The 26,762-nt window shown below is 36.2% G+C and overlaps 2 protein-coding genes across 11 annotated transcripts in view; both read right to left on the bottom strand.

The window, feature by feature from the left end:
* The window catches only part of LOC129756111 (PDZ domain-containing protein GIPC3), an 85,350-nt gene extending 79,677 nt beyond the window's left edge, over nt 1-5,673 (bottom strand). Inside the window, exon 1 of one of the 6 annotated variants that reach the window (XM_055752873.1) lies at nt 5,579-5,673. The gene's annotated coding sequence lies outside the window, so the exon portion shown is untranslated. The other 5 variants (XM_055752867.1, XM_055752868.1, XM_055752870.1 and 2 more) reach the window with 5 other exon arrangements.
* A 15,811-nt stretch (nt 5,674-21,484) lies between these two features.
* The window catches only part of LOC129751258 (syntaxin-1A), a 154,700-nt gene continuing 149,422 nt past the window's right edge, over nt 21,485-26,762 (bottom strand). For all 5 annotated transcript variants that reach the window (XM_055746650.1, XM_055746647.1, XM_055746651.1 and 2 more), the window contains one exon: nt 21,485-25,112. The gene's annotated coding sequence lies outside the window, so the exon portion shown is untranslated. The remainder of the gene's footprint in view (nt 25,113-26,762) is intronic.

Here is a 26,762-nt window from a genome sequence, read left to right as displayed (position 1 = left end):
AGAAATATCGCTTAAATGCGGATTGAATAGATTGTTGCTTAAATGCGGAAAAGGTTGTTGAGGACCTTAAATACTGATAGCTTAAATGCTGAGAGCTTAAATGCTGTGAGCTTAAATGCTGAGAGCTTAAATGCTGAGAGCTTAAATGCTGGTAGCTTAAATGCTGATAGTTTTAATCTTGAATGTAAAGCTGACGAGCTTGAAAAATGAAATTTTTAGGAACCAATTGCTCGAATGTGGTTCATGTGGATGTATTTTGCAAAATGGTGGAGATTGTAAGCTTCAATGCTAAGCGTTGAAGTAAAGTACAATCTAGTTGGTAAAGATGGAGGTAGCATAAAATTGACTTGGAGGAATTGTAGTGACTGAATGTTGAAGAAGATGACAAAGCGGATGACTAGCCTAGGATGGCAGGTGGAACTGGTGGTAGATAGACCGGAAATTGTGTTTTGTAATGTGTTTTTAGTGACGGTTTTTTCTTCGGAATACTGTGGGAGTGGCGCTGATAGTTGAATGTTTTCGGTGCTAAGCTGAGGAGTGCTGGTGTGGGAGGAATAGGTGAGGAATGGAAGGTGCACACACGTAGATGTGCGGCTATACGCCTGCTTAGGTCTTTGAGACTGCTTCTTAATGTGGTGAGCGTTTGTACCAGAGAGCGCTGCATCCTAAAAGTATGGAATTGCAATGAATGTTTGGATGGAGATGATTTAGTTAGTATGCAGGTGAATTGTTCGGATATGGCTGAGCCTGGTGTGTCTAGTTCCAAGAGATTCAGTCGATTCCAGGTACAGTGGTTATGAAGCGTTTATGACGACAACGGCCACAAAGATGAGAAGTATTTATATGGCAGCAGGCCGTCGTGCACTAGAGATGGAATGTGAGATTTAAGGTGTTGTGTTTTCCTGGGGATCTGGGTGTAGCAAGGTGGCGAATCGACTAAGTACCGGTTGAAGGCCCACAGGATGCAAGTTGCTGGAAGGGCAGCCAAAGATAACTCGATCTTTTGACTATGGTGGTTGACAATTTTTGTTGGTCGGAATGTGTGCTGCCGCCTTGACGTGTGATGTTTTTATCAATAGGGTTATGCGGATGAAGTGGTTCGGTCGAGGTCTAGAATGTTAGAAGATGAACTTGTGATGTAATTTAGTTACTGTTTTTGTTCGTACCCGGTTTGTTTGTGAGAAATATTTTTGCATTGGATTAGTATATATTTAAACAGGCAACGTAAAAACATTGAATTGGCACACACGTTTATATCATGTTAAGAATGTCCGTGAAAAAGTAAGATAGTGGAATGGAAGATTCTGAGAAAAACTAGGAATTTAAATGTTATCTTATCCGGAAATAAAAAGTGCGTTTGGGTTTTACCGATAAGATGCGCTCATAAGAACATCCACTTGAATATTTAAGGATGGATGGCTAAGAAAAGAGGATGTTTGGCAATGTTAGATTGAAAATTTAAGTCATATTTCTCATTGGAGTTGTTGTTGTTATTATCTCTAAATTGAAGTTGTTGTGATACACGGAAGGAATACTCATGGGAAACGGTTGAGTGATCGGAGTCGGTTTTTCTTGGTTTTGCTGTCAATTTTCATACCTGTGAATGGTAATACAAAGTTTGTTCGTAAAAGGTTTGAACGATACGATTCCCTAATGAAGCAGTAGAATGAAGGAATTAAATGGGAAAAATGTTCAGTTCAGAGGAGACTTTCTGTAAGTCAGGCAACTTGAACAAGTTGGGAAACAGAGCTGCTATAAGTGCCGATATTCTCGAGAATTTAAGAAATTTAAGCAAACATGAAATGTTAGCTGATAGAAATGAAAAAAGGGAAAGGTGAAAAAAAACGGATGTATTACGATGAGAAACCAAATGGTGCCAAACAGTAAACCATCAGAAGAGAAAATGCTTATAGTCTTATCACAAGAAAAAGAAGTTTTATTGGAAAAGAGGAACAAGCCTATACCAATTGATAAGGCCCTGAGATGTTCGAAATAAGAGGACAAAGGTGTGTTGATGCTCTGTGCATTAAAGAGACCGAGCCTTGTGCTGGAGCCTTCGGAAAACCCTCTTCGTTGTCGACGAAAAATCGAGAATTTGGCGAGCATGACAGCCGTTAATGCGCGCAGCATCACCATGTTGCAACTGAGTGTTTTTCCTCATCAGGGTGGTTCATGACCCTTTCGTTCCAGAACACTACGCTCTATGATTCAAACATGGTTGTGATTTCCGTGGACAACCCATCAAGGAGTGGATGTGTAACCATGTAGAATAAATATAAAATAAGTTGAATGAAAAAAAAGGAAAGTAAATGTAGTATCGTAACTTATGTTCATATGGCATTTTATACCATATTGCCCTTTCTTATGTACATGCATGAAAATGTGTAGACAAGTATGCCATGCAATCTTATGTAGCATGAGTCAGGAAGAAACATTCGTTGCTGGACAACCAACAGTAGTAGACGTCATGTGCATTAGCTCCGTGTACAACACTATAGAAAACTGTTTAAAAACCCAAAAAAAAATTGTTTACCTTTTTCGCCTATGAACATAAATTCTCAACTTTTGGTTTTTAATTTTTAATTCCAAAAATCTAAAAGGAGTCTCGAAAATTCCTTAAAATGTCCCAAAAATACCTAAAATAGTCTCAGAACAATGTCTCTAATATACCTTAAAGTGTCTCAAGATCTGTAAAAGAGCCTCAGAAGAGTTTTGAAACAGCCACACAACAGTCAGAAAAATCTCGAAACCATCTTTAAAAAATTTAAGAGAGTCTCTAAATTGTCCTTTAGAATCTCAAAAGAGTCAGAAATAGCTTATAACAAGCTCAAAAGTGTAAAAAAAAAGTCAAAAGAAACTCAAAAGACTCTCAAAAAGGGCTCCAAAAAGCCTCGAAATTCCCTCAGAGTGTCTAAACAATTCCTAAAAAAGTTTTAGATCAATTTAAAACAGTCTCAGACCAATCTCACGAGTTCTAAAAAAGCCCTCAATGAGTTTAAAAAAAGTTTCAAAAAAGTCTTAGGAGTCCTGAAAAAACGTCTAATGACTTTGAATAAAGCTTTTAAGGTTGTTCTGAGAATAGTTTACGAAGAGTATAGAATCAATCTTAAAATAATTTTGATAGGGTCTCAAAAGAGTCTCAAACGAATCTGACTCTGAAGAGAGTCCCAGAAAAGTTCCGTAAAATTCCATTTGAAAAACTATTTTACATTTCTGATTTCTGATTGAACTTTTTTTTTCTTTTGTCTTAATGTTTGTTTTCAAACTTAAATTTGATAGTCATACTTGTTATTTTAATTAAATACAAAAATAAATTGCTTCTCGCCAAAGTTAGTGATGTTTATTTCGATTTGATATTCATACCTAAATGTTTCTGACAAAAAAAGACAATTCTTATTAGGCTTTCCACTTGGTAAGGCTTATTTGTTGGTTTAGCACAGTTTTAAGTAGTTAAAAATTTGACTGAAATACATATACAATATTTGCAATTGACGTTAAAAGCCACAACTTCTCATCCAAAAAGACGCATGCGGCCCTCGAGCAGCAAGTTGATCTAATTTAATTTATAAAATTTTAGTACATTTTAGTACATTAGTGATATCGATTTTCTTAAAATAAAATGGAAAATTAGCTATCATACATAGTCGACATAGTTACAGAAATATCAAAAATAAATATTTTGATCCAAAACACAGATTTGTTTGACCTTTTTTGATGATCCAAAACATGAAAAATGGTCTCAAGAAAATGTTAAAATGTTACACAAATTTGTATAATTCTTGTAAATTTACATGTAATTGAGTGGATGGAAAAGTGTTTTTTGTAAAATCAATGTTTAGTTCAGAAATATTCAATTGTGTCTATAGATCTTCTTTGATTGCCAAATAAATTACTAATATATATTTGTTGTTGAATTTTATTGACGTTTTTCGCAAAAAGGGACATCTTAAGATTATAAAACTTTTTATAGATGTTTCTATCCAAGAAGAAGAAATTAAAGAAGGTGAAAATGAGCGGGGAGAGTTTATTTAGAAGCATCATAAGAACTTCCAACTTAGATATCAGAATCAGATATAAGAAACTCAGGGTGCAGAGCTCAGAATTCAGCAATCAGAATTCGGAGCTCCAAATTCAGAACTAAGAATTCCAAACCTGGCATTCAAAACTTAGAATTCAGAGCTCCGAGCACAAAATTCAGAACTCAGAACTCCGAATTCGGGACACAGAATTTTATGAAGAATTTACTCGTCGTTAGTTATGTTTGTTTTGTTTGTTTGTTGTTGAATTATAGAGACTTTAAAACAGTTATGTTTGTTAATTAGTTTATCGACCTAATCGGTGGAAAGAAATGTCCTTTCCAGTAAAGAACATTCTTATTTTTGATAGCGATTCTAAATAAAATTCTTATCGCTTATTTTCACCATCTTCATTTCTTCTAACTTTCTATCCGTCTATGAAATTTCATAATCTTGAAATATTCTTTACTGTAAAAGGACATCACTTTTCACCGATTAGGCCGATAAAATAGGTAAAGAAGAAGAAATCAGGATTCAGAACTCCGAATTCGGAAAAGAAAATTCAAAATTTGGAACTTTGAACTTAGTCAGAAATCAGGCTAAACTCAGAACCTAAATACTAAGCTCTGAGTTTATTCTGATTTCTGACTAAGTTCAAAGTTCGTAAAATTCAGAACTAGGAGCTTCAAATTCGAAGGTCTAAGATCTAAGATTTAAAAACTCAGAATTTAGAAATAAGAGGTCAAAACTCTGTATTTGGAATTCACATTCAGAATTCTAAGCTCAGAATTAAAAATTCAAAACCCAAAGCTCTGAATTCAGAACTCAAAACTCAGATATAGATTCAGAACTTCGGTTCGAAATTTAACAACAAGAAATTCAAAACTTGCTTTTCCTGAATGGATTTTTAATTCAAGTTCCTCTATTTAAAAATGTCCGTAGTTTGTGAATGACCCCCCGCCCCTCGAAAGTGTCCGCCAAGAGTAGCACACAAAATCCATTCAGTAACACTCAAACCGATCCGGTGAGGCGCGGGTTGTTTAACAGTACCGACAGCTCCAAATCCCACCATCTAAAAATCAATTACAATTTCCAACGGGAACTTTCGGAGCCCCGAAGTCACAACACAGCACACAACTCAACAAAAAAAAAAGCACCCCACCAGCAGCTGTCTGCGGGCTTTTCTTCTTCAGAGATACGTTGTTGGTATCTACGTTTTGAAACCTGGAACCGTGTAGTAGATTCACAGAGCACACTTAATCCAAATCCATGAAAGCCCGTCAAATGAATCCAGCAGCAGGCTACCTCAACAGGCAAGACTCTCGACAAGAGCTTCCCGTGAAACTGATTCCGTGTCGAACGAACCAGGTTTGTCGATCGCGCGCGCTACTCAGCTCACTTACGGGAAAAAGTTCAATGAATTCCTGCCTTCCGCCTCGCGCGTCAAGCCCGAAAACCAAACGAACCGCGAAAAGTTGGTCACTGCGCGCGTAGACTTGAGGCGCAGCCTAAAACTTCACTATCTCTAGTTTGCTGTTTGGGGGGACAGTCGAGCGAGATACCTATCACCGTGTGCCTCGCGTATCTTGGACTTGAACTCCGAATGAAAACTGTTCCGCGTCGTCCGATGTGCCAGACCACCAGTGTGCTCCACGAATGGCAGCTAACAAAAACTTTGACAACGTCATACGTTTGGAGAGCAACAAAAAATTACTTGAGAGTGAGTTTGAGAAGGTCTCTCCCCAACACACACATTAGACGGGAAATTTTTTTACGCGAGCAACCACGTTGCCACCTGTGCGATGCTTGCGACCGTTATGTTTTGCTACCAATTTACCTGCCTGCAGCAGGAAAAGGTTGCTCCAAATATGCGCCTTGCGCCTCCCGTCAAATTGGCTGACTGCGTGTTGAAGGAAAATCGCCCAACGCGAGCGATTCAACGACTAGGTACTCTCTTGTTCAGTTTTCTCTAAAGTTCCCTTTCCGATCGGTCTCTCGGCTTCGCCGACTCTGAATATCTCTTCTGGGGACCACGTTTCAATCAAAGAAACCTTTGCTGCACGCTGTGCTTGGTTGTTCAATGTTGTTTTAAGCATGGCTCTCACTTTCTTCCGCCTTTCGTGCTATCCATTGTATGTTTCCACTGGTTCTTTGCGAGACAGGGGTGTCGCAATAAAATGCGTTCTCCAAACAGTAACTACTCGCAATCTGTCCCGTAGATCGCATCCGCGGGACATAATAACATAATAATTAAGGGGCTAGAAGGTATCATTGTACACCACCGCGTTGTGTCGCTGTCTTATTATTATTGATCGTATCGTTTGGTAAGAGGTTATGTCACAGGGAAGGGAACAGATGGCCATTTGCATTTTCAACGATGAAATTTCAAAGTAGAATCGTTCCCGAAAAATATAAAATAATTTAACATCTCCAATAGCAAATGTCCTATGAAAGTGACGTGACTTGATCCTTTTTTTTTTGTTTTCTTCAAATCTTTTTTTAAAACTTATACTGATCGTTTCGAAATGTCAAAATATGTTCTTAAAAGCCTAATGACGCGATCTGCACATATTTGATCTTGCTGAGTTACTTCGAGTATCTAGTTTTGAAATTTTTTTTCTCTAAATTTAAAGAATTTTCAAATAAGTATTAAAACGTAGATATCACTCTTACAGGGTCTGGCAAGTGAACTGTTACATAACTTGAACAGTGATTACAGTTCATTCGCCGTGTTGTTTTTTTGTGCCAAAAAGGACATCACTTTTCTCCGTTAAGGCCGATAAATTAACTAACAAACATAAATAACGGTGATTATTCTCTTCATGAAAATAAAACTTTGCCTTAGAAAAAATATCAAAAACACGGCATCATAGCATCGGTGGTAGTAACATCTTGCAACCAAACCCCGGTTGTAATGGAGGCGGTGATAACAATCTGAGAAGGCTAAACATCGATAGATCCGTTTCTGAGTTAAAGAGAGCTTATCTGAGCGAGAGATCCTTGTTCTCGTTATGAATGCGCAAGATTTTATCACGCATTAGTCAACTTTCCCGTTATTGGAGAACGCTTCTTTTTCCACTAAAATGTCCATAGTAATAAACAAATTCCGATATCTGAGCGATCACAAAACATCTTTTTGTTTGTTCGCACTGCAAGTTTCCGCTTGGCCTACTAATGTGTGGTGGTAGATGCAACTCTTTCTGTATCTATCACTTCATAGTAGTTGGCCCGTGCTGGACAAAAATTTGGTATGTGGCTTATTTTCACCATCTTTCATTTCTTCTAACTTTCTGTTTGTCTATAAAATTTCTGTTCTTTCTAAAAAGACATCAGTTTTCACCGATTAGGCCGATAAATGAAGCATCACTGTTTTCTTCGAAATAATACAACTTCTTCAATCCATTACTTTTTTTTCTATTCCACAGTAGATTTTCTTGACCCCGTAGAAACTTTTTCTTGCCTCGTCAAGATCTTTCGAAATATATATTGCTCATCCGTATACATCCCAAAATAAAATTGCTCATTCTCTTCTATCCAGCTATTAATGGAAAACGTAGGGAGGCTTTCAGAATAATCTGATCTAAAAATGGTTAAGTCCATTCGATGCCTTGCATTTTTTTCACATAGGAAATTATTGACCTTATTCCGCGCCGCCCGTGAGGTGACGATCGTCGATTCACTTCGGAGTCCCGTGACCTTATTCCCGGAGTCGATATGGGTGAGGTGACAGCAGGTGACAGTCGTGACACTATGGTTCATTTCCAGGTGAGTGACTTGAGTGAACCCCAAAATGGTTTTTCTCTTCGAAGAAATGTTGAGTTCGAAGAAAACAGAATTTGTTAATTACCATGGACATTTTAGTGGAAAAAGAAGCGTCCTCCAATAACGGAAAAGTGGACTAATGCGTGATAAAATCTTGCGCATTCATAACGAGAACAAGGATCTCTCGCATCGTTCATGGGAATCTCGGATTCAACGGTGTCGCGAGTGATTAGAAAAAAGACATACACCGTCTTAGCCGATCTAAGCTTTACAGACTAAATAAATGACGTGAACAACTTAAAATTAACATTTAATAGTCAGTACCGAGATGGGAATCGAACCCATGCCATCAGTGGACCAGCGATTACCGTCTTACCACGCTAATCACTCGATCACTGAGACGTACAAAAGCGGTTCAAGGAACGATTGACCACCGATCGGAAGCCCAGAAGTGAAGGAAAAAGTATTGCGTACAACACCAAAAATCACAACCACGTAGTCGGGCCTTCAACCGAAACCCGAACGCCTCAGTTCGGGATGTGGCTAAGAAGCTGCACCTAAGCCGAAGTTTTGTCCAGAAGGCAAAACTAAGGCTGGACTTCGAACGTTCAAGGTACAAAAGGTCCCTAATCGCGACGAGAAGCAGAACAAGTCCGCCAAAACCCATGCCAGTAAGTTGTACCTCAAGACCTCAACATGCTGATGAAAGTTGGATGCTGCATCATGGACGATGAAACATATGTGAAGGCCGACTTCAAACAGATCCCCGGCAACCTATTTTCCACGGCCAAGGATAAGTTCAGCGTTCCGGAGCATGTCCGTACTCAGAAGATGTCCAAATTTGCGAATAAATTCCTGGTTTGGCAAGGCATCTGCATTTGCGGGAAGCGGAGTGCAGTTTTCGTGACTCAGGACACGATAAATATTTACATGAAAGAGTGCCTCCAGAAGCGGCTGCTTCCTCTCCTGAAGGCCCACGACGTCCCAACAATCTCTTGGCCGGATTTGGCCTCATGCCACTACTCCAAGAACGTGCTGAAGTGGTATGCGGACAATAAGGTAAATTTCGTGCCGAAAATGTTCAACCCTCCCAACACTCCGGAGCTCCGCCCCATCGAGAAGTACTGGGGGATTATGAAGCAGCACCTTCTTAAACCATCTAAGGTAGTGAAGACAGTCGAGGAACTGAAGAAAGTATGAGTTTACATGCAAAAATGCAGAATTTTATGGCCGGGGTTAAGGCCAAGATGCAGGTTTAATAGTTATTTTTCAATCTCTGAAAATTTGATGGCAATCGAATGAAAACTCGCATTATGCGAATCAATTTTGTGTGTTGCAATTTTATTGTGGATACCCTTTACATGGACTTGAAGAAAGGCTGCTGTGGTTTAGTTCGGTCTGATCGAATTTGTAGCGGTCGCACTTTTTGAAATTTTAATTTTGTCGAACCGTGCAAAATGCATCGGTTCTGCCTTTTGTATGCAAAAGGTACGGATCGGTCCGATGCCATTATCGAACCTTGCATCGAAGGTTGAATTCCAGAGCTTTTTCTTTCAAGGCGGAATCCATAAAGCTTTGCGAGTAGGAGGGAAAGAAATAGAAAGGTCCGAATCACGACTGAAAAACGAGCGACGAACTGAGATCGTCAAAATCCCGACGAATTTGTAAAGATTATTCGAGATTAACGTACTTCCGCCTTAGGTCAACGCCCGAGATTGTTTTCCCTGATCTGAGGGTACATACTGCAATCACTTCGATCTGGTTAGTGAACGCGAATGGAAGTACGCTTCTATTTTAAGATTAATTTGCTTTCCTTTTTTTGTAGCTCGCTGTTAAAGCTACACCTAGAAATTAGGGCCTAAATCGTGCGTGCAAATTTAAAACTAGATATCAGGTAGAGCGTGCTTAAATAACCGTGCCCGTGCAAGTGCGAGTGCTATTTTTTTTGTGCCAAACAGGCAACCGATTTTGCCAACAGCATTCACAACAATGTGCGCCCTAATCCGACCAGATCACCTCGAGTGTTACAGCGAGTCTGCCTGCCACCTGAACGGAAACCAGTTCACGAACCATGCCGTTTCCCTGACCCAATCACGTTTCCCACTAAGACAACTTCCCGGTTGGAACGGACATCCGGCGGGCGCTCCCGTGTCGGATCGGCCGCTTCGTGCTTCCTTAAACCCAATGCTAACAGGAGCACAGCACCAATAGCAGCAAATACCAACAACGATTCTGGCGAGATCGAAGACATCATCAGCTCCCGACGGACGGTTGAGCAATACCGCAGCATTCGACGACAGCAGGTTTGGTCCACATACACTAACTCGGTGAGTCAATCCCATCATTCTCTGTTTTCTTCTATTCATTATCCAGAGCTACGTCCATAGCCGTAGAAAAATTTAAATTGTTGGCAAAATAATATGAGTTAATCGCATTTTACAAATTACGTTGTTTTACAAATTTTATGTTCGACATTTAAACATAAGTTCGTCTAAGTCGTGACGGATTCTATTGAACTCCATCCGACCCCTTGAATTTTAGTGGTACCGCAATCATTCGCAGCCTCTGAACGCGATCGATGGCCCAAGCACTGCACGGTTGATAGTATTACAGGGTCCGGCAATTGAAATAAACATAAAAATTGATCAAAACAAGAAGTTTTTATTTCAAATTCATTTAATTTCTCTTGAAAACGAATTACTTTTTCAAAATTCACTGGTAAAGTTCAACTTGTTCGCCCTTGAATTTAACCACTCGCCGCAGACGGTCGAGGAACGCATCGTATGAGGCCCGCAGGTGTTCTGAGGGTATTTTATCTCGGGCTGCCACAATATGTCGCTTCAGGACCTCCATAGCTTCACGTTTCTTAGAGCAGACTTCGGTCTCCAACATACTCCAAAAAGCGAAGTCCATAGAGTTCAGGTCTGGCGAACTCGCCGGCCACTCGGAGCTCGAAATGAACCCTGAAAAATGTTGTGCAATCCAAAGTTGGGTTTTCCTCGCTTTGTGAGCCAGCGCCGAGTCTTGTTGGAAAACCCAATCCCTGGAACCAAAATGTCGACGTGCCAACGGTTCGACGACATTCTGTAGAACTAGTTCCCGATTTGTATTTTGGTTGATCTTCACTCCTTCAGGGACAAAAACCAGCGAAGTCTGGCCATCACGGGTGATTCCGGCCCAAACCATCACCGATGCTGGTACTGTCGCCGGTTGGCCGTCAGTAAGTCGGCATGACTTCGTGATCTGTCTGGCAACCAAACTCTGTCGTTCTGCTTATTCACAAACTGCTGTACGGTGAAATGTTTCTCGTCGGTAAACACGATATTCTTCAACCATCCATCCGCGGCCCTCTTCAGCAGCGTCTTCGCTTTTTACCCGTTCTTGTTTCTGCTTCACCGTACGGTCTTGAACCTTTTGGATCTTGTAGGGCTTGGTCTGAAGTTTATCTTTCAGGATCCGACGGAGACTTCGATCCGATATGTTGAGATCCTCTGCAAATTTAGTGGCACTACGACGAGGATTTCTCTTAAGGCGCTTCTTGACGATCTTTGCCATGGCAGGTGGCACAGTAGGTTGGCGTCCCCCACCATACCGTTTTTTGGCACTTCCGGTCTGCACACACTTATATCGGACAATGTCCTTCTGCCGTGGCTGCCAAGGCAACCACAGCGCTACGTTTCTGTTCGGGATCCATTTTTCGAACAGTTTAAATGTTAGATTTGAATTTTCTTCTCGCTCCTTTCATGACCGTTTGCCCTCTGGTGGTGATTAGATTGTAGTCCAGTGATGCGAAATTCAGGTATGAGCGATCTCGTACCGAGGAATTTTTATGCTTTCTTTTAGGTATTGTTAATCTCTTTAAGTGTGACCGAGGAATTCTCGAGTTTTTCGATTGCGGATTCAGTTAATTCGACCCTTTATCCGATCGGGTAAAACTTTAAGGACTCACCTTGAAGGGAGTCTCAGCCGGGCAATTCAACCTTGATGTGCTGTCCCTCTTCTAGGGTGGCGCATAAGTAGCACGCTTGTGTCGGATCGAACTGGGCTATGTATGTATGTATGTATGTTTGACCCACCAGTGGCTAATAGGTCTTTCGACCCGAGTCGGTACGGGAAGTCTCGATCGCGCATTCAAATATTGTTCATCCTTAACTCATTAACAATAATTGCAGCACTTCCAAGGGGTCCGTTACAACTGGCTTGGGACAGGTTTGACTCATCTCTCTACCTTCAAACTGTTCGAAACAAATAAGGAATCCTGGAAAGGTACCGGAGTAACCTACTCGAGATTCCTAATTTGCCGAGATACTCCGGCTGGCTTGAACCCACAATCCATTGTATATCAGTTTTCCGTTCGTTTGATGCCCTGTCCTACTCCCCACTAAACCCCAATAATAGAGTTAAGCTATTCTCTAATCAAATAAGGAAGTTTGAAATTCAGAAAAGAATGGTAATATAAAAATCTCAAAACAGTACGAAAAATAAGGAACGAGCTCACCAAATTCAACAGCATGAGGGCCACGCCAACAACGGTAAAAGGTTGTTCATCTTCGATTTCTTGACTTCTAATAAGATTATTTTCCGGATGGCTTCTGATGATCGTTGGTTGTCTTCTTCCGAAATTTTTCAAAATATTCTATTTTCTGGAATACTTCACTTCCTTCATCTCGATAACACACCGAATGCGGAACTTCAGCGACTATTCTGCCAACCCGACACACATCGCAGCAACCTTGAATATTTGTATGTTCTAGATAAGGGTCTGAAGAGGACGTATCCCCAACAAGTAAAAGCTTTTTCGCCATCACATTTCAATGAAAATCACCATTTTGTTCTGAATAAGTTACTTTGAGACTAACTTCTCTCATTCAAACAGCTTTTCCAGACGCTCTTCACATTAATCCCTTTCCCATAAATCATCAAGAACCAAAATTCATACATAAAAAACTAAGAAAACACGTCACTTCCACAGCCACGCGGCAAGCAACACTTTTAATGAAATAAATCTTATTTCACCGAGAATTCCCGGAGCATCCGGTGACACTTTAACAGTTCATCTGCTTAGACATCACTTTACATCACTTTTTGAAAACTTGATATCAAATTCACATAGTAAAATATATTATTTTATTATGTTTTCGCGGAGCGAGAGAAAAACGCGTGCGATTGGCAAAAGTCATCGCTTACTTTTTTCGCTTGTGTCGGATCGAACTGTGCTGGCTACAAATTCCGACAATTTGTCCTCCTGTATAAATTAAAAACTCAGTAAATATATTCAGATGAAATATTAAGGAATAAGAAATTTAAATTTCGGTATCATTGTTGGAAACAATTAACGAGAAACCATCAATTAATTTGTGATCTAAACTCACACAGTGATATCAAACCAGTGAAAAGTATAGGGTTTTATAAAGTTTATAAAATACATTCAAACGAGGTTTTTGAAATAAATAATGAATACTCACAAGATTCAAATATTGAATACCTCCGTGGAGACTTCAATTTACTTATTTGCGGCTGTTTTGAACCATTTATACGAAATCTGCCATTAAATCGAAATGAGTTTTACTACAATATGTACCTTTTCATCATATTCATACTCTAAGTACAGAATTTTCAATGAAACGAAATTTTTCCACTATGTTTTTCAATACTATTTTATTTTATTTTCATGGTATTCCGTCTCACGACATAACTTGATGAACATAATTCCTAAAATTCACTCGGTCCATGGCGGCCGTTCTCCAATTTGTCGAACATCCAAAATTTCAATTCCTTTGTTCTTTAAAAAGCAAGAAGTTTCAGATGGTAAATTACTTTTTTTCTCTAACATCATCATAAATTGCACAAATCTGCACCATTTCTATTCAGTTCCAAACTTTGCGCGATTTCTCATTTAGCTTAGGCTTTTTCTAAAAGTTCTTATTGATTTTAAAATTGGTTTCTTGATAGCCAGATTTCAAAATGCGCAGAATAAGGGCCGGTCACAGTAAAAATTGAAGTCTTCCTAAAAATGTTATAATTTTTTTTGGATTTTGTTAAAAAAATATGACTAAAAGCAGAAAAGAGAACTTTTGAAAGGGATTTTTTTCGTTAGTGAGAATCGGGGATTTCGCGCAACCATGCGGGAAAAATGCGAAAAATGGAAAATTGAAGTTGAGTGGCCACCCTGCATTTATGCACGATATTTTAGCGATTTTCCGGGGAAATGCCTCTCATTTTCACGAAAATTATGAAAACAAAGAATTTAAAGTTAAACTGTAAACAACAACACTCAGCAGAAATCAGCTATTCAAACCTCATCCACAATGAGTAGGGTTGCATAAAAATCGTGCTTAGACATAATGGGACACCCTATACTAGGACTTAAGTTAAAGTTCTTAAAATATAGTGTATTTTTAGTATTATGGGTTATCCATAATACTAAATTCACATCTTCCATGAGAATCCAGTATTTGCTGCTCTACAGCGTACATAGATTAAAATTTTGGCATGAGTAATATATGAACGCATGAATGAAAAGCGTTAACGTATTTGTTAGGCCAAGCCAACAATGGCATATGGTAATGAACGAACCAAAAATGACAGGGAGACAGACAGCATGCAGAGAGTTGAGCGAAAGTCGGCTTCCGGCTTTAGCGTGCTGGATAGAAAATGAATGAATTTATCGAATTTATGCAACAGGAAACAAACAGCAACAAGCGTAGGGTTCTTAATTTTTTTTAAATAGAGGAGTTCAATCTTTAAAATTCCCACGAAGCTCAAGGGACTTGGATCGATAAAAATCTGAAATCGCTTTAATTATGACTTTGATTAATATGTTTTCGACCTCAGACTACATGAATCATTTCAGGCAGATGAAAATGTCGTTTAAGTTTCATATCAAATTATAGTTCCTTGAACTCTGCTCCCAGAGATTCAACGCCGTTGCCGCCAATCTAAATTAAAGGTGTAATGTGAAAACCGGAGTGCAAACTATCCCTAGTTGAATGCATACCTAGTAAAGTAGGTATGGTAAAAAAACAGCTTGTTAATGCGAAAGTAAAATGTTTTGCAAGCAAAAGAGAGAAAATTCGAACCTATCACACTCGACTCCCCTCGATGACGCGACGTCGCTACCCATGTATGTTAAATACCTTTGAACGTTAGTAAACAAAATACGCGCGTAGATCAGCAGCAGCAATAACAACATCAACAACAACTAACAAGAGTAATAACATTATGTGTACGAAGGTATGCTGTTGACTGACTGCGAGCTCATACATGGAGGGCGTACTTATTAATTATTCAAATATCTGGAAAAAAGGTGTAGCACACACAATGGAAATCGCTCAATCCGGGCTAGGGTTCACACCACCAAGCCAAGTTCAGACTAAATTGTACCTGGTGAATCGAAAACTGAGTCTGTAAAAAGAATATTTGAACATTTATGGCGTTAGATCATCATTTCATCATTTTTGTTAATTTTTAAATTATTTTTATACATGTCGTTTTTGTCAATATTGCAATTTTTAACATTTTTGTCCCTTTTGATAATTCTGCACTTTCTGCCAAATAAGTCACTAAGGCAGTTTTGAAATTGTTTTATTCTTTTTTACCACTTTCGACAGTTTTGCTTAATTTTGTCATTTTTGTCATTTTCGTCATTTTCGTCATTTTCGTCATTTTCGTCATTTTCGTCATTTTCGTCATTTTCGTCATTTTCGTCATTTTCGTCATTTTTGTCATTTTTGTCATTTTTGTCATTTTTGTCATTTTTGTCATTTTTGTCATTTTTGTCATTTTTGTCATTTTTGTCATTTTTGTCATTTTTGTCATTTTTGTCATTTTTGTCATTTTTGTCATTTTTGTCATTTTTGTCATTTTTGTCATTTTTGTCATTTTTGTCATTTTTGTCATTTTTGTCATTTTTGTCATTTTTGTCATTTTTGTCATTTTTGTCATTTTTGTCATTTTTGTCATTTTTGTCATTTTTGTCATTTTTGTCATTTTTGTCATTTTTGTCATTTTTGTCATTTTTGTCATTTTTGTCATTTTTGTCATTTTTGTCACTTTTGTCATTTTTGTCATTTTTGTCATTTTTGTCATTTTTGTCATTTTTGTCATTTTTGTCATTTTTGTCATTTTTGTCATTTTTGTCATTTTTGTCATTTTTGTCATTTTTGTCATTTTTGTCATTTTTGTCATTTTTGTCGTTTTTGTCATTTTTGTCATTTTTGTCATTTTTGTCATTTTTGTCATTTTTGTCATTTTTGTCATTTTTGTCATTTTTGTCATTTTTGTCATTTTTGTCATTTTTGTCATTTTTGTCATTTTTGTCATTTTTGTCATTTTTGTCATTTTTGTCATTTTTGTCATTTTTGTCATTTTTGTCATTTTTGTCATTTTTGTCATTTTTGTCATTTTTGTCATTTTTGTCATTTTTGTCATTTTTGTCATTTTTGTCATTTTTGTCATTTTTGTCATTTTTGTCATTTTTGTCATTTTTGTCATTTTTGTCATTTTTGTCATTTTTGTCATTTTTGTCATTTTTGTCATTTTTGTCATTTTTGTCATTTTTGTCATTTTTGTCATTTTTGTCATTTTTGTCATTTTTGTCATTTTTGTCATTTTTGTCATTTTTGTCATTTTTGTCATTTTTGTCATTTTTGTCATTTTTGTCATTTTTGTCATTTTTGTCATTTTTGTCATTTTTGTCATTTTTGTCATTTTTGTCATTTTTGTCATTTTTGTCATTTTTGTCATTTTTGTCATTTTTGTCATTTTTGTCATTTTTGTCATTTTTGTCATTTTTGTCATTTTTGTCATTTTTGTCATTTTTGTCATTTTTGTCATTTTTGTCATTTTTGTCATTTTTGTCATTTTTGTCATTTTTGTCATTTTTGTCATTTTTGTCATTTTTGTCATTTTTGTCATTTTTGTCATTTTTGTCATTTTTGTCATTTTTGTCATTTTTGTCATTTTTGTCATTTTTGTCATTTTTGTCATTTTTGTCATTTTTGTCATTTTTGTCATTTTTGTCATTTTTGTCATTTTTGTCATTTTTGTCATTTTTGTCATTTTTGTCATTTTTGTCATTTTTGTCATTTTTGTCATTTTTGTCATTTTTGTCATTTTTGTCATTTTTGTCATTTTTGTCATTTTTGTCATTTTTGTCATTTTTGTCATTTTTGTCATTTTTGTCATTTTTGTCATTTTTGTCATTTTTGTCATTTTTGTCATTTTTGTCATTTTTGTCATTTTTGTCATTTTTGTCATTTTTGTCATTTTTGTCATTTTTGTCATTTTTGTCATTTTTGTCATTTTTGTCATTTTTGTCATTTTTGTCATTTTTGTCATTTTTGTCATTTTTGTCATTTTTGTCATTTTTGTCATTTTTGTCATTTTTGTTCATGATGATAAAAAAAAGTAAATCAAAGTGTGCTGAAACAGGGAGGTCTTCAAAACCAAAGCCGAAAATCACGTGACACCCGAATGTTTTTTTTTAATTTTTATCCTTAATATTTTCATCTTTATTGCAACGATTTTGTTTCTCTGGTTCTGGTGAATTCATTACATACTATAATAGCATTTTTTGTTTTGTTTTTTTTTTGTTCTTCTTTTGTTTCACTTTTCTCTTTGTTGTTGTTTTGTTGAAAGTTGATGTTTGATGTTTTGTATCTGAAGTAGATTACAGCTGATAACATTTCTTTTAATTTTTTTTGTTGTATGTTTTTTGTTGTTGTTGTTATTGTTGAGTAGTCATTTCTCTTTCTTTTTTTCCCACTCAACTTGAGATTTGAGTTTCGTGTCATTTTCTTTCTTTCTCTGTATTGTTTTGACGTCTGTTGTTTCGCTGCTTTGCACGTCTCTCTCTCTCTCGTGTTGTGTGTTTAATTTTACTTTCTTTCTCACTGTTTTAATATCCTTCTACGAATTCGGTGTATGCTTGTACTGATTTTCTTAGTTTCTTTCTTGGTTAGTATGCGTGTGTATTCTTTTTTCTTTTTTATGCTTTGCTCGGATGATGACCAGTGTGAGTTGTTTTCTACCATTTACTTTTTTCGTTTGTTTGTTGCTGTTACTGTTGGCTTGCTGATGATGTTTTTTTTGTTTTTAATTTTTATGCATCTGAAACTCTCTGATCATTTCTATTGTCACTACTTGAATTTAATAGAGTCTGTTTCCTTTTTGTCCCTTTCGGAATTCGAAATAAAAGCAGGAACAACTCGATTTTTCTAACGTTGTATTTCCGTTTTGTTTACTTTGATGGGAGCTTCATTCGGTTTGGCCCGAAAAGCAAACCAATAGTGAGTTCTGTTCTGTTACATGCCGAATTGGTTTTCTGTTTTGACTGTCGCTGCTCTGGTGATTATTATCGGGTTTTTGTTTGATAGTGTTTCACGATTTTTAGTTTGTTTTCAATTGTTAAATTTGTTGTTTTTGCTTCGAGTTTTCCTTTTTGTTTTAGTAGACATTTTATGCGAAAATTGACAAGTTTTACACACGGCTTTTTGTTGCTTTCTCTGACTTGATTTCGTATATTTTTTGTTTGTTTGTTTGCCTGTAGTCTGATGTTGTATTATTGTGTTCTGTTGCCTTCTGATGAATTGTACTGGTGACTGTGAGTGTCTGGTGAGCTGCATTGATTTGTTTTGTTTTTTTTTCCATTCCGGTAAAACAAGGATACTTGCAGGGAGTTTTTGATTACTGATTGTTTGTAATGTGGATGACGACAGTTCTCTATTTGTTTTTCTCTGGCTGTGTCCGTGTGAATGTTTTATTTTTCTTTCTCGTGATTTTTGGAGACTTGTGTGTGTGTAAGTGTCTTAGGAAGATAGGAAGAAAGAGCAATCTCGAGGTGCCCGGTGGGGTCGATCAAAGTTGGCAGCGATTTTGATAACATCGTCGGAACATCACCGCCAACTTAATGAGTGAATTGTTTGTTTTCGTTTTGATTTGCGCGTGTTTGTGTGGGTGTTTTTTTTTTTCGAATGAAGAGATGAGAGAGTGAGAGTTTTCCTGTTTGTTGTGTGAGTAACCTCAAAGATGGGAACTTTCTACCAAAGAGCTTAACTGTAGAAGTGAAACTGTTCGTATTCGTGTGTTCATTGATTTGCTACGAGTGCTTGCTGTTCTATTAGGTTGAGAGTCTTCGAAGTCTTTCGGTTCAAGTCGAGTTTTTTTTGTAAAGATTTTTATCTTCCTTTTTTTCCTGTTGGAGAATGAAAGATAAAGAGAAGAGCTGTGTTTTTTTTTACTTAAGTTCAGTATTGTTCTTTCGTGTTCTAATCACTGGTTGTTGGCTAGCGTATGTGTCATTTTTTTGGGTTTGTGTGTTTATGTATCTATTTTCAATGCAAAAGGCGAAAAATTGTTAGCTTTTATTAACTTTTTATTTATTTTTGTTCGTTTTTTTTTTTTCATTTATATAATTTTGAAAGCCATCACTTGATTTCCTTTAATCTTATTAACTCGTTTTTTTATTAAATAACATGAAAACCAATTTTCAATTGTCCATTTTTCGTGATTTCTCGTTAGTTACTATTTTTAATGCTTTCCATTGTAATAGGTTATTGTTGATACATCATCTCCTTCTAGTTTTGTGTTTGTATGAGTGTGTCAGTGTTTTTTCTTCCTCATTTGTTCGTGTCATTGTATGATTTGTTTATGTGCTGCTTTCTATATTTTCTGTAAGGTGGTGTAGCGTTATGTGATGTTATGTTTGTCTATTTCTTTGCGGAACTAGTTTTGTTCTGTTGCTGCGAAACTTAACCCTCTACTACTCGTCTACTCGTGATTGTATAACTGATTATGTCTTTGGAGTGTGCGTGAGCTGGCATGTTTGTCTCTGTGTCAGTGTGTTGGTGATGTTCGTGTCAAGGGCTGGAGAGATGGATGACTTCCTACGGTTTTTTTTCTTATTTCTTTCAACACTATTTTGAGAGAGATTCTTCATTAACTTGTCAGTAACTTCAAAATGGACTTACGATTAAATGTAACAATATACACGGTTCCTTTTCTAAACATTTGTTGGTTTTTCTTCTGCTATTCCACGCTCAACGCTCTCCGTCGTCGTTCGATTTTCCTGCCAATAGCTACACCTTGAATTCGAGTTTTTGTTTGTTTGTAATATTTTGCTTATCAACATCAAGATTTCAAGAAAAAAATAAATGCCTTATCTAAATACAAGAGAAAGGGCTAGGAGAAAATTAAAATCAACACGTGTCGTTCTCTAATCTTAGATTTACTTTTTTTTTGTTTGTTTGTTTGTCTGTTTGCTATCTCTCAATATCTCACAATGATGCTATTTTGTTGATACTGCAGCGCCATTTTTTTTTGTTTTGTTTTTGGTTTGCGATTAAATAGGTTTTCTCTCGTTTTGCAAGTTAAGTTAGCGTTAATCGGCTCGGGCGTCGAATTTTGGAGACGGAACTATCGAGAGAAAGGATTTCAACTAGAAGACATATAATTGCAGAAAAATTGATCGATTTCTTATCATTTGATTTTTAATTTTTTTTTAATCGTAATACTGATTTATAATTTCAATTTTAAAATCCTGATATCATGTCAAAATCCGAACTTCGAATAAAAAATTGACAAATTCAAGATTTTAGTACCGAATTGTGAATTCAAACTCTTAATTTGAATTCTAAGATTTGAATAATGAATTCTAATACATGTTATCTGAGTATCAAGCTCTGAGCTCTGAATTTTGAGTTCTACTTTCTGGTCTTTGAGTTCCAAGTTCTGAGTTCGGAACTCCAAGTCCACTGAGTTCAAGGCATTGAACACGAATACTCAGTTCCAATTGCTAAGTTCACAATAATATGTGTCGTGAGCCTACTTGATTGAATATCCTTCCAAAGGAATGAAAAAATCATTCGATTGCTTTGATTCACCAAATTATGTGTTCCGAATAAGCTTTGAAATCTTAGAAATGTGCGATTTAAAATCTGAGTTTCAAATTTTTCATTCTCTGTTATGATTTTAGATTCAGTATGCTGAGTTCCAAATTCTGAAGTTCAGAATTTTTTACTCTTGAACACGAATTCTCAATTTTTAGTCTCAATTTGATCCATAATTTTAGAAATTATGTAGCCTGTTTTCGAACTCTATTTTTTTTTACAGTGTATAAAATAAATGTTTGAAAATTGGAATGCCGAATCTACAATCCAAATACTAAATCCGAGTTCAGTATTCTAAATCTATATTTTTCTAATCCTGAATGTCCCAAATCGAGTAAAACTCCAAATTTTGTTTCTAATTTTTAAATTCTTCTTTAAATTTAAAAAAAAAAATTTTTCTTTTCGCTCAGTTTATTCTTTAAAATTGTTTTTGATTGCGTTTCAAATCTTCAAACTTCAACTTCCAAATATTGTTTCAAATTTTTAAATTGCGATTTTTTTCAGTGTACTTAATTGTTATTGTTTATTTCGCTCAGTGTTTCCTTCAAAATATGTTATAGTTTTCGTTGAGACCAATTAATCTGATCAATTCTCCCAGGAAGATTCGTCCCAAAAGTTCGACGCGATAATTGCGAAAATTGTTCATCCTTGCAACCAAACAGCGCTTAAGTTTAATTTTGTTTTGTTGTGTTGTTCTTATTCTTACACTCCTTACTAGTTATTTTTAACTGATATAGAGAAATTTAGAGAAAAATTATTTACTGTACAATAGAGCGATCCGTTTTTGGTTGTTTTTCTTTTGGATTTTTTCCCTTTTCCCATTTTATTTCCCTAGATGACGTGATATTTTTTGGTTTTGTTTTTTTTTTCTTCTTTTTGTGAGTAGCGGGGGGATCATTTGTTGAATGTTGTTCGCTCAACATTTTTTTCTGCTTGATCAACATCTTCTTAGTTTTAGATGTTTTTTTTTTCATTTGTTTTTCATCGCTTCTTTGTCGAGTTTTTTCGCTGTTCACGAGAGGAAGAAGTTTTGCATTTTTGTTTTTAATTACATTGTCCAACTTTGAGTTTCTGCAACAGTTTGCATTGATGTTGTTCTGCTTTTTTTTTCTCTGTTAGATCGATTACTCAGCAACTTTTGAAAGATGGTTTCCTATACGCAAGTTTTTTTTTTCTCTAACGGTCTAATTTTTTTCGGCTATAAGTGTTTTTTTTGTTTGTTCATTCTTTAATTGTAAGTTTCACCTTGGTTTTATTACTTTTTTTTTCTTTTTAAAGATAAATAACTATTTTTTTAAAGTAATAGGCTAGTTGTTTTCTGTTTTTCTTTTAGATATCTTCATTTAAATGCTACATATATAGATTTCACTTCTCGTTTAATGATAACTTTTATTCGCGTTTTTTCCTCAATCAATCAATAATGCAAAAGATGCGGTAATTAAGTTGTCAATATATATTAAAAATTTTAATTTTTGATTACACTAAGTTGGTTTGTTTTTTTTTTCTTTCTTTTTGTTTTATTCTCGTGCTTCCCCTCTTTTATTCTTTAAATATATATAATACAGCATTAACTAATTATTTGCTTATGACTTAGCTTCTGCTGCTTCAAATTTACACTTGTGTTCATTAAATGAATTCTCGGGATTTCTTTTTTTCTGCTCTTGATTCTTGATTTATTACAAAGAAGAAAAATTAGAGATTCGATTCGTATTTGCCCGCGTTCATGACAACTGAAGGGATGTTTGTGTGTGTATTTGTGTGTTTTTTTAAACATGAGCCAAACAAGCAAAAAAAAACAACCTACTTTGATGCTTCATGAAAAAAAACAAAAAAAAAACACTAATACTCTCGTTCACATTGATTGAGTGTCACTTTGTCCTCTCGCGCGTTTGACAGTTGTTTTTAACCGATGACTTTTGTTCGGTTTAACTTTTTTTTTACTTCTCACTATTTAGAAAATTAACACTCTAAAACAATTGACTCAACAGTTTTGACTGTTGCTTTCTGATTCTTTTTTTGTGTGTAGCCGCCGCTTAGAATTTTTTCGTCCTGGAATCATGGGCTTCATTTACACAATGTGTGTGTGTGTTTTGACAAGTTTTAAGTTTCTCGTGATTTTTTTTTCTTTTTTGTGAATGTCTGTATGCTTGTTGCTTAGTTCGGTTGATGGTTTAGTTCAATGCTACATGTTATGAAAAAAGGATTCAACAATCATTAACTTCCATTTTTAACTCGTTAATTTTTTTCAGTGTATCTATTGTAAAAGAAAAGTGCAATCGAAACTTATCGACAAAATTACCAAATGGATCAAACTTTCGCAAAATCGGAAAATGTTTCTAATTTGTAAGCGATTAAGCAAATCCGCCGAAGTGGAAGAATAGTTTGAATAAAACTTTCAGAACAGAAATTTGAAATGTGTGTCGTCTGTCTGTTTGTGGGTCTTTATTTTCAATAATTCTTACAAGTAAAAACTCCATATCTTGGTATGTAAATCTTTTAATCTCACTGTTTATTAAATTTATTTCTCTGGGCAGTATAGTACGCGATCCGTGCTGTTCTTTCCTCGAATCAATTCGATTTTAATCCAGCTAGAGAGATCTCAATTTGTAATTTTTTTCAAATAAAGTTGCTAGCAACGAACGGAAAAAGAGGGCAAATTAATCCAACTTTTTGGGGAGAAAAATCCAAATTCTGTACAACACGATGCTACTTTTATCAATATTGCTTATGGTGAGGCCCCTTCGTGAACGAAGTCACTTCGCAAAACCTCCTTTTAGTTTTAATTTGAATTTAAAATTATGCTGAAAATTTTTAACTCTAAAAGAAATTAGAGTTAAAAGTAGTTGGCTCCTTATGTTTGAGAAAGATTTCACAAGAGAATCTAGCTCACAAATCTAAAAAACAAAGTTGAGATTTTAATACCAGAGGAAAGCAAAATTATTTTCGTTCCAGGAAACTTTTCAAGCCTTCCCTACCAGAAACATTTGCCTAGTAGCAGCACATTTCAAGCTATAGGTGTTTAATTTTTTGTTTTGGTTTTGCCTAAACTACAACACAACTCCACGGATTCCGTTTGTTTGTTTTCTTCGAGTAATTCATCGAATGTTGCCTCAATCAATCATCGCATACCCGCAAAGGAGCAATAGGACTAAATACGGCGCGCATCCGATTTGAAAGATTCTCTCCGAAGGAATAGTGTGGTGAGTTTCCTCTTTCTTCTTTATTTTTGTTAATATATCTATAGGCTTCTTCTTCTCTCGTGTATATTCCTCCTACTGCCTCGCAAATTAATGTTAGAGATTATTATTTTAAATATTATCACACATTTTCTTGAACATTTTATTTTTATGTTTTTTTTCTTCCGTTTTCAAACTTCCTCGGCGCTTGATTATTTTTTTCTCCTTTAAGAGAGGTGTACGGCGCGTCGAATTAGAGCTTATTCGTTTGATTTGTTTGTTGATCTGCTCTTAATTTGTTTTGAGTTCCGCGAAGATTCAAGCCAATATTGTATCTGTAACGAATCTGCGCTTTTCTCCCTAGCTTCTTCTCTTCCCGTCCAAAATTACTGACTAGCTACTAAAACACTCCGATTCTGCAAGCATAAACTCGGTTTAGCTTTTGTTTTCTCTTTTTTAATTTCCTCTTTCTCGGCTCAACAGTATATGCATCAAGCTAAGCCTTTGTCACAATAGGCTGGTAGTTAGGTGTCGATTTTCATTTCGGTAATTCGCCTCCTCGAAAGTCGGCTGCGTCAAGTTTGCACTCAAGTTAAGCGCTGCTATTTCGAATGGCTAGAAGTTAACGAAAGCTATCTTCCCTTATACTGTTTTTAGATAAGTGGATAATGATGGGTGATAGGATCGATTTTTACAGTATTTACAGACAACTTAACGTTTTTTTTGTTTGAATTTGATCTAACTTAACGAAAGCCTACACTCCGCACTAGTCATCAGCAAAAGGTAGGTACAGGTATAGGATAAATATTTTTGCATTTTTTTTTCAACCGATCCTCTCTTTCTAACGTAACCAGAAAATGGTAATTGGTTCAATAAAATTATCTAAAAACGCTTACATAAACATAAACGATCATAATAATCAACAAGCGTAATTCGTTATGGGCTAATACATACACAGTGATGGCGGCATACTTATGCTAGTTTTGCTGACATTCTTAAAAAAACATAAATCTTCAGTTTCACAATTTTACCTAACTTAAAATTTACCTATGACGAATTAAAACTAAAATAATACTAGCTTTTGATTGTGTCTAAACGAAAAGTTAGTTCTGATTCAGGTTTGTTCTTTTGGTTGAAAAAGGTCATTTCACGACGGATCGTCTGCCTTTTTGCTGCTGTCTCCATATTACAGAAGGTGCTCCATTTCATGTCCGGGTCGTCGTCTTCGTCGTCCAATTTGAAGGTTTGTTGAGAAATCGAGATTTCAAAATCTGGAATAACAAAAATGTGTTGTTATTATTTTTTTGTTATCAGTGAATCAACATTTAAATGTTTTTCAACGTAATCGAAAATTTTAATTCAAAAATATTTGACTCAAGTTATCAAATAGGTAGGTGCTTAATTAACTTTATTCAAAATTTTCAAAACTTAATTCTCGGTGAGCTTTAGTCGCAATCCTAAAAAGTATCTTAAGATCCTTTAGAGTAAGATTTCGTAAGAGCTACGTTCTAAAAAATGCCTGATCACTACTTAGTAGAACGTGCCCAAGATATTTTTCGAACGTATTAAGCTAATTTGACATTCAGACTAATTCTATAAAGGCATTTGATCTCCAAGGAAAAAAAAACAATACATGATTTCATTTGCCCAGAAAACTTCGAAGAGATATGTATGATATTCATTGAATTTCCCTCCGTAACTTTCAGTTATTCAACGCCATCATGAGAAATAAAACTGTAGTACTATGGAGATACTCAAAGGGCATACTTATAATAGTCATAAAACTGAGGGCTGTCAGAAAATGACGTCTCTCAACTACTAAATATGACGTCATTTTTCGTACCTTGGCCTATCCCCAAACAACAGAATTAGGAAATCAGATATGTGGACAAAAAGGACACTTTGGACGTGCGAAAATACGACAGGAAGGTCCAACTAAGTAGCAACAGCTGTGACATAACTCTGGAAAAAAAGGGATGTGGCATGGAGGATAACCCGGAATTCGCCACTGCCTGGTCAGTGTGACCTGTGTGCATGGGTGGCAAAACTCCTCCGATCGGCTTGTCCAGTGAAAGAGAGTGCAATTTTTTTCGTCTGCTCCCCCAATCGGTGCGGGGAGAGATAAATCGCACTGAAATGAAGAGTGAGATTGTCAACACATAAGAGTGAGCGAGAGTATTCATATCCGCTGATGAAGAGAATTCCCTTCTCCGGAAAAATCTGTTGCGCAATGTGCTGAGGAGAATTCGAGAGCTAACTCAGTTTATTCTTGGTACGTTCACGAGAAAAGATGCTACTTTCCTAATCAAAGCTCCCAGCGGTGTCCTGATGTTCTAGAAGCCGTCCTGATATTAATTGCAATTGATTTTGCAATGAAAACAGTTTAACCTCTTAAACCAATGGTAATCTTTGGTTCAGATTATATTTGAAGGGTGTTTTTCGGTATAAACTAAAAGCCACCTCACTTCATATCTCTTCTGCTGCATAAATTAAGGCGTATACTGCACCGCTATTTCGCCTTAATTTATGCAATCTAAGAAGAGCTGCATTTCATTTCCACCAATCTACTGGGGTCCTGAAAAATCCTGGTTTTTGTTCTTCGCGGTGTCCTAATTTTTTGATGAAACCACCTGTCACCTCTTCTTCGAACGCTACCTCTTGCAAAAAAAAAATCAAAACAGCTAACAGCAGTAGGCATGGTAGCGGAGTAGAAATTATATATTATATTTTTTCTACGTTGTGTGGTGGGAGTCTAAATATTTTTTTCCTTCTTTACTCTGAGGTGTATGACTAAAACACAGGGCGCTCTTTGTTTAGAATTCTCTTTCTCCCACTCGGATGCAAATGCTCTCACACTTGCCGTCCGAGTCACTTACAGCTCGTGTAAACTCGGGTAACGAGTGGAGCACGATCAGCGAAAG

The sequence above is a fragment of the Uranotaenia lowii genome, chromosome 3, assembly GCF_029784155.1.
Source record: "Uranotaenia lowii strain MFRU-FL chromosome 3, ASM2978415v1, whole genome shotgun sequence".
NCBI classification, from domain to species: domain Eukaryota; kingdom Metazoa; phylum Arthropoda; class Insecta; order Diptera; family Culicidae; genus Uranotaenia; species Uranotaenia lowii.
Note: the sequence above shows the minus strand (reverse complement) of the source record. Positions and strands in the feature narration are given on the sequence as shown.